The sequence below is a fragment of the Varroa jacobsoni genome, unplaced genomic scaffold (assembly GCF_002532875.2).
Source record: "Varroa jacobsoni isolate VJ856 unplaced genomic scaffold, vjacob_1.0 scaffold_998, whole genome shotgun sequence".
NCBI classification, from domain to species: domain Eukaryota; kingdom Metazoa; phylum Arthropoda; class Arachnida; order Mesostigmata; family Varroidae; genus Varroa; species Varroa jacobsoni.
Window position 1 is genome coordinate 210,061 of NW_019213900.1, and position 9,082 is coordinate 219,142.

Below are 9,082 nucleotides of genomic sequence, written 5' to 3' on the forward strand. Positions count from 1 at the left end.
TGCTGGTAATCTTTTGCAAGTTGTTTTTCAAAAAAGGTACATAGAACTTCATCATCTATTGTCGGGTTTTCGAGTTAAAACCGTTGTGCTGCCCAGATATTGTTTAATAAATTAAGAATTAACTAGTATAGTGCTAACGGCGATTTGAAATCTGGGCCAATAGTTTATATTACCCCTATTATAGACGAAGCTTTATTCCCCTTATAGATTTTCAAAAGCGTATACGATATGATGTGGCGCAAGGCATTTTACATCGATAGGTTTCTGCTGGACTGCTACATTACTAGATGCCTAAACAAGGTACGTAAAGATCAAGCACCACAATAAATCCGAAACGAGTCCTTTAACCATGTTGATCATTTCGATGCATTGTTGGGCACGGGTTAGCTAATTTAGTGAAATATAAGTTTAGCGGACATTACATAACATTTACAGAGAAGTAACCTGCTTTAACTTCCTCGGTCTTGCGTTTTCTCGCTTCTGAACATACGAAATTAATTCATACATAAAAAAAAATTGCGCAGCCTTTGTACACATTTACTTTTTATTATTTACACACTCAAATTTATATAGATATGACTCCAGGTCAAATTCTTGGACAAATATGCCTAGATATTCGAAATAGATCCGACATTGCAAAGGGACTTGATTATTTACAATACGTCTGCAAAAAAAGGATTAAAAACAATACAACACCAGGAGATGACGCTTAAAGAAAAGCTACGTAGCGCCGACAGACAACTGGCTGGAGATTATTTATTTGGAGCGCAAATGGCCTATTAATAGCAGGAAGGTGTTAAGTATCTTCTCTGTAATGGCTGGATGCATCCTCGTTGCGGCTTACTACGATCAACGGGTTTAAGTGATCATTCTTAGGTAAATTCTATTAAACGTCTCCAATGGGAATGAGGAAACAGCTGAAGTAAGAAATCTTATTATAGAAAAAAATTTTTAGCAGATCTTAGCGAAGCGGCTCAGGAGAGCTAATGAGAAATTAAACAGGGTGAAGTCACAAGTTGAATTAACTCTTGGCCGTTTAAAAAGATGCCACTTAAAAACTTGCATTATACAGACAATTGAGAGTACCGAGACCGGAGCAGAAACACCATTTCGATCGAACGTCAGATGAAAGCGCTTATAAAACGGATACAGAAATGTAACAATGTTAATAGTTCAATTAAAACGCCTTAATTGAAACTGCCGATTATCAAAACTCGGGTGAAGACTAGGAGATCGTATGTAACAAAGGTATGCCCAGGTGCAGCTATCGGATGACTATATAATAATTAGAGAACTTCAATTTTAGTGAAAAAATTAAAAATTCATACGAATGAGGTTAGCGGTCTTAGGCATTGACTACCACATCTGTAAAAAAAAGACACTGAAATATTTCGATACCTCGATCGACTTCGTAGGCACTGCAAACTAAATCCACATGATGACCACCAGCCCAATACTGCTAAAATAATAATATAATAATGTATAATATAATACATAATAATAAAAATAATAATAAGCTTCGCTGTATTTGATCGAATGTACGCTCTACTGTAGGAGACTCGGTACTTTTTACCTATATTTAAAACAGCAGAAAGTAAACATAGCCTTTACCACAGACCCGTGGCTTGCAGAGAAAAATGCCAGCTCCGCTGAATTAAGCCACGGAGATAACTTTGAAACACTCAAAAAAGATACGTCCTTTCAAAGTGGAGGCCAACATATTCTAGTAAGAAAAGACCTTTCATATACCGAGGTCTAGGCTGCCGATTCCTTAGATGAGATCATTGCCTGCGACATTACGCCTTCCGCTAGAATGGCAACGTTGATATCGGTTTACTTCTCGCTGGCCGGACTAGCCCAGGAACTGTAAAATCACACCTTCACAATGGTGAAGAAGTTCACCAAAAAGCAACAAAGACTTGTAAATTCGTTGCACACCGACATACTATCGGGCTATCTCGATCGATCGCAAATAGGTCGAGAAACTTCCCAAGATCTACAACAGCTAAAGAAACGTTTAACGACCGACTGAGGACGACTAATATTTTTCCCAGATTCTGTGCTGCGCAGGGCCTTGCATAGCTTGTAACAGAACGAACCCGCCATAATAACCTGAAAGAGCGATCTCGCGCACGACGACTCAGTTCCGAAAATAAAGGTGCAATCCGGTCCCATAAGATCAAATTATTGGAAGCTTTGAATTCACTGCCGGAAATGCTTATTTGGTCAAAACCACACATTACGAAAAGGTCAATTTTACTACGATTAAATCAATCCTAGACCAGTTCTCATTCATCGAGAACTGCGCGAGTACAAACGGGTAGCATCTAATAAGGAAACTCATGTCTGCAACAAAATTGACATGCTCTTTATATCTCGGCAAATCACAAGGCTACATCAAGCCCTTACAAGAACGGAAAACAAGGATACTATCCTCTTTACCCAGAACGAAATTAATTTTTTCAGTACAGGCAACGTATTACGAAGGAACACACTCGACTTTAAAATAATGTCGACAACTACGTTTACAGGCAAATTGTAGTAAATGATTTTTACGTTAAGCTGATGCAACATACACCACCGACAATCAAGGAAACGTTGAGACCCGAATAACTACTTTCAAAAAACATCCAACGATCAACGAAACTTGAAAACGAAACGAAGGACGTCCATTTGCGACCCCTGGCAAATGCTGCGGCCGATGCCGCTCACTACGAAGCTGGCAATGTCCGGAGAAGCCGCAGTTAAAAACGAATGAAATGCGGGACGAATTGCCGTCTACCAAAATGAAGTTCAGTTTGTCAGTGTGCACCGCACGTTTTTCGAAAATCGTTCGACGAAACAAATGAAAAAACAGCAATCTTTGAAACAAGTATTATATACCCTGTCCACAGAAATGATCAAAGACGGACTTCTCCAATAAAATGCTAAAATCATACATTTTCGCAGCGTGCAAAATGGCAATGCATAGGAACAGATATTGGATGCAGAGTTTGCTATAGACCAGAAGACCGTACAATGTCCTATCTATTGAATATTAAATTCGACCGAGCAATTAAGTGCAGTAAAGCCCAGTGCTCCGAAGTTACGTACTTTGAATTCAAATATACTTTTCAATGCACCACACACCCAAACCTGATATATTGAGCCGGTCTTTTGGTAACTTGGCTCGAAATTTTTTCAGCACAAAAAGTTTTTAAAAATCACGAATGATGAATATTCTAAGAGTGTTAGTGGAACGCCTCTGAGTCGTCAACGTACTTTTACGTATATACATTCTCATGTACACACTGGCATCGTCATCGACGGTAAAAATATACACACTTGTAAACAATCCATAAAAGAAATCTATCATGCAACAAGGTTTAGCCAGACATCAATAGGCGAATCGAAAGACTTGCCCTTCAACGACCTCGTGAAAAAATCGGCACCACTATATATATATATAGCATAGATGGGATAAATTTTAAATTTCAAAATGTGATTAAAGAGTTATATATCATTACGTCTACTTCGCCATATAGAAAACGTGAATGAAACAAACAACGGACGTTGTGCGTCATAGCACACAACGTTTCAACTAAATTCTAGAATCCTCTTCCTAATTTGTACGCTAAACTATTCCGTATACATATATATACGGAATACTGATGATTTTCACAGCGCTAGTATCACAGGCTAGTGTCACAGGCGCACGTCTAACCATAATTAGGGAGCCCTTAAAAAAAAAAATGCTGTGAATAAATATGAAGGAAGTGTACTACAAAATAGAAGTGTATCAATATAATATAGATCTAGCTGGGATTACAGTTATTGTAGATCGCTTATAGATGATTGACAAAATTATGAGAAACGGAGAAAACACAAGCGCATAGTCGAGAGTTTAGAATTATCAACGCCGGAACCGATGTTAAATAACCTGCGTTAGCAAAATTCGTGACGTAGATTGTCTTTCTTAATGGAGACAACCGTGTATACTAGGTTTTTCTAGCCTTCTAGTAGTTACTACAAACTAAAAACTGTTACTAAAAACTGGAAATGTATACATACAAACATTAACAATCTTCGTAATTATCAGCATCACTTACATAGACAACACTTGAATTTGGTTTACAATTAATGACAAAATAATGAATAAATAAAAGCACCTTTGCGTGCTTAGTAAATTGCGTGTATCTGCGTGCTCGATCACATATATTTATTTGAAATTGGTGCGTAAACATAAATCCGGATCAAATTAACCTTAAACGCAAATAAACGCACGTATACTTCCGTTCAAAAGAAAACGACGACCATCTTAAGCTCTACATAAAAAAATTTATGAATGTATGCCTAATACTTCAGAACTCCTTCTGTAAGTCATTTATGTGTATTATAAGTGTAAGTAAGCTCTTTTTTAGCGATTTTTTTAGTCGTTTTGGCCTTTCCGATTTTAGTGAAAAGAAATATGACGGCCAGTACCGAAATGGTCACCTGTTTGTTGATTCAAATCTCGCTTCTGTCCATTACATATATCGATTTATTTTTGTTGCTATATTTTTGGCCCTATTTTTTTTATTTTAAAGCATGATAGTTTACTACATCCATTTCAACTCTCTTAATTTTGAAGGTGTTCGCCCTACTGAGTGGACAGTGAATAGCAAAGAAAGATCTGTATTCCCTCATCGTATCGGCTTTGTTATATGGGAAGTCATGCAAGAACTCGGCTTTAAGGACGTGTTAGGGTAAAAGGCTCTACCAAGTAACCTTAAAGGATCAAGAAAAATGATCCATTGCTTCGCTGGTTCCTTTATTTAATATTGCTTATTATTTGGATTTTTAATGGGATGGAAATGTATTTGGATACAGGTTCAAGCTTAGACCACCTCCGTTTCTCTCAGATTAACGGATGAACACCCTTATTCACTTGACGCGCATTAAACTCAAATTCTTTTGCGGCCGTTTAGAAACAGTACCGCAGATCTACTTAATAAGCTATAAATGTGTAAGAAACTTTTTTATTTTTCAAAATTAACACAAGTGGTACAAGAGAAAATCCGAAATCAGGTTTGTATTTTCAAGGTGAAATAAGTACAGGCAAATAACAAGTGTCTGACTTAGCCAAGAAATGATTGACAAGCGAAATGTGTATTATGCACTTTTGCTACGAAACATTTATTTTCAAGTTGCTACGAACTTCGACAAAATGTATAGCTTATATTAAAAAAAACTATTGTCTTAGTTCCTAGTATCAAACAAATTTGGGAGAATCGGTATTGGGAGTCCTTAATTCGAAAATCGGTAGGAAGACATTTACTATGCGCATGGAATATTAATATAGCCTAAAAGATTGATACAGCAGACGGAAACTTTGAGACGGTGCTGAGAGCAGTCCCCCTATCGTCCATGCATGCGTAAAAATGATTCTCCTTCAACCAAACAAAAAAGACCGGCGCCTCACACTGAATGACCGAAAACCTAACTATTACTTTGTCATCAAGGCCGGCATCGCCACGGGCAAGTACTGATTATCTTATGCTTTCGACGACACCAGCTCAAAATGTTACAATTTGCCTTGTCAATTTTTTCATGTATTTATGTCATTAATAATGTTTTTTCTGTTTAGTCAAGTCACGGGGCTTGAAAAAACACGACCGAGGACTGTTTTAGTTACATGCTATGTAGCTGGCTCGTTCAACATGGCCAAAAAATGGAAGAAGACAACATTAAGGCCATAAACAAACGACCTGATTACAATAGTATTGTACAATAGTGCAGGGTCTTCACAAAGCTCCCATAAATGGAAGCAAGGCGAACCTGACTAGGGTCATCAAAAGGGTGGCGCGTGAAACACCTCACTACGAAGCAAACAATCCTACGGGCAAAGGAACAAAATTTAAAGACTCTAACGGCGCTCCTTAAATGAAGACTAAATAAAGCGGCAAAAGTACTCAGAAGAATTCATTACTTAATAATAACCATCACCAGCAACAAGAGCAATAACAAAACGGATGATAATTTCCACCGTCCTGTACAGATTAATAACATTGCTGACATGTAGTAGGTTCCTTCCTCGGTACTGCCTGTATAGATGACAGGTTAGCGCAAGCTCTGAGAGATACGGGACGATTACGATGGAAAGTTAGCCAAGAGACTCAAGCAGCTACATGCCCTGGAGTAGGGTGCAGTCTACTCGACATGTCTCGAGTAAAAGGGATAAAGCGATGCAGTAAAATAGACTTGAAAACGTTAGAATATCCTGTCGCACTGGGATTTCTGGACAGTGAATTGCAATGAAATGGGAAGAAATGGTAAGCCCAAAGCAAATATAAACCCTGCTTAGCAGAATGAGAACAATATCTGACGAAGGGTAGCCAAAAGTCATACTGAAATGGCAAAAGCTCCGAGGAGTAGCCCGACGTAATACAAAATAATACAAATATGCATAAAATATGAATAAAAAATACAAATATGCATTCGGTTGTCGGCAAATGAAAAGCCACGTCAAAACCAATATCATGTAGCCATAGGGCAGTAAGTGTCCAAAGTGGTCAGAGATCGTCGACTAAGCAACAAAGAAAGGTCGCAATATACATGAGGTGCGCATATATATAGATTAACAATAAAAGAAAACCCACTACTGACGCTGGCACGTACAGGAATATAGCACGTCAAACGATTCTATAGATACTTTTTCAAACCTGACATGCGGGTATGTCATGCCAACAACGGTATCGGACAAAACTAAAAACGTGTAGAACGTGTGTCAATATGAATATGACACGAGTCATCTAGACAAGCGCGCACTCTTACGGCGACTAGGTCTTTTAGAGACGATAAGAAACCTCATCTATTTGAGAGACAAACATGATACTATGGATTTGTGAGTTTAATTCTTGAAATATACACTATGCTAACCTTTTTTTTTAAGTCAAAAGGCATACAGCACGACCGCCGTGAAGGAAAGCACTGTAATGACGGATCGTTTTTATGCCAAAAAGTCCATTATCAAACCATTTTTATAAGGCTAAACTAAACATTTAAGGTAATCTGACCGCAGTATAAATATATACAGCTAAAACCATATTCAACATATCCAATATCGGGGTCAGCTATTTGAAACCATATGTCATCCATCTAGTAAATTCCAGTTCTATCATCTTTACCGCCGTTGTAAGTACACATTTAACATGAACGTCATTAAATGTTGAAGTAACCTGATGAACACATAGAAAGCACCGTAGTATGCCCGAACAGTATCTTAGGACATAAAGTCTAGATTTGCTTTAGATGAACGCAATCATCGGTGAGGTTAAGGTAGAGTCGTGGGTTATTCGGCTTATTGGAAAACATAAGGAGCTACGAAAGACCGCTATATCTGGACATCAAAAGAAACTCGCGTACCTACAAAGAAACACGAAGGCAGAGAGTACACAAAAAATACAAGCATTAAAGTGGGTCATCACAGCTGCGCAAAAAGGGTTTCAGTATCGATTTGAAGTTTGCTGCCACTGGAATCCGATTTCCTTTTGTGAAAACGCTACATAAGGACTACAAAAAAATTCAAAAGCCATCATAGACTGCTTACAAGAAATACGAAGTGGAGCACAATATTGGCAGTAATGGGAGGAATTTTGAAGATGGCAAAAATCTTCGATTTTCTATTGCCAGATTCTTATTTTGTAATAAGAAATAAGATAAATTAACAGGAGTTTTTAGACAAATATTCTGTTTTTAAAAGAAAAACCAAGAGACTTGAGCGAGGGTAGTGCGCGTACATAGGCATATATGAGACTGTTCAAACCAATTGCAAAACAAATGGAAGTCAAGTAAAGGCTTATTTTTTTATACTCAATACGGCCTATCTAATAGGATTAATACTAAACGCTGAACACGATGAGAATATGACGATTAGCTAATGTAAAGTCGTTGGCTACATATTCTTCTCAATATTGTAGTGTTGTGAGCAAAAATTATTGGCAGAAACGTAAAGGTTTTTCCTGCCCGAAATAACAGACGACTTTCACGGAGAGGAAATAAAATATAGCCAAGAACCTTTCTGATAAGCTGCACAGCCACAAACAAAAGGCCTGATAAATATCGTGATTAATAAACCAGCTAGAATCGAAAACCTGAACTGGAATACCAGTTTTACTGAACCAGCACGATTTAGGCAGCCGAAAATTTCAGTCTGATTAAGCAATATCCCGCGCGCTGTGTTCTTACCGATCATTCTTGTTCTCATATTATAGGTTTAGCACTATTTAAAGGGCAAATCTAACGATGAACCTTTTGCGAAACCTAAAATTATCGAAACAAAGAGACCGTTTGATCAATGTAGGGTGGAACTCGGTGGGTTTACAAATATTCTGACAGAAGAGGGTGACGTCTATAGATCGGTAAAAGCTAAAGTCATTTTTTGACAATACAGACTACGTTTTGATGCAATTTTTTGATCTTCGAGCAATGCAACATTTACCTATCCTTTACCTATCAAATTCCATAGGCATATTGGCGCACCGTGTCATCTGAATAAAGAAAATTATATTGGCAGATAATAATTTTCATTTTCGACCCAAGTTATGGGCGACACAGTACAGTACTCTATGTGCTGAGATTGTCAATAGTGAAGTAAACATAAGACACTTGCTGCACACCCAACTATTGCCTAGCCAACTTAATTTAGCGGAATTTGCTAATTAAGTCGAAAACAAACATCTATTGCTTACTAGTTTCCACTTTACATAAGAACTTCCATTAACTTCCTCGCTAAGTGACTAAAGTAACTGTGATGAAAACCAGTGGCTTATTCCTGCAACACGGTTCTCCTGCTGCTTTTTACGAACTGTTTTAAAATAGAACACAATACTATACAGATTTAATTTCAAAATTCAAGCAACTCTAGAATATGCTATCCGGTTTTCATGGCGATAGGAAACAGTCACAAATATAGTTTTTGTTTATTTCAACAGTAAACCCTTGACTCATAATGTAAGATATATATATAGAAAAACAACGAATTACTGTATAAAAATAAATAAGTAACACACGTTAACTATTTCTCTAATATAGTCTTTAACGCAGGTAGGATCTAAGCCCCATT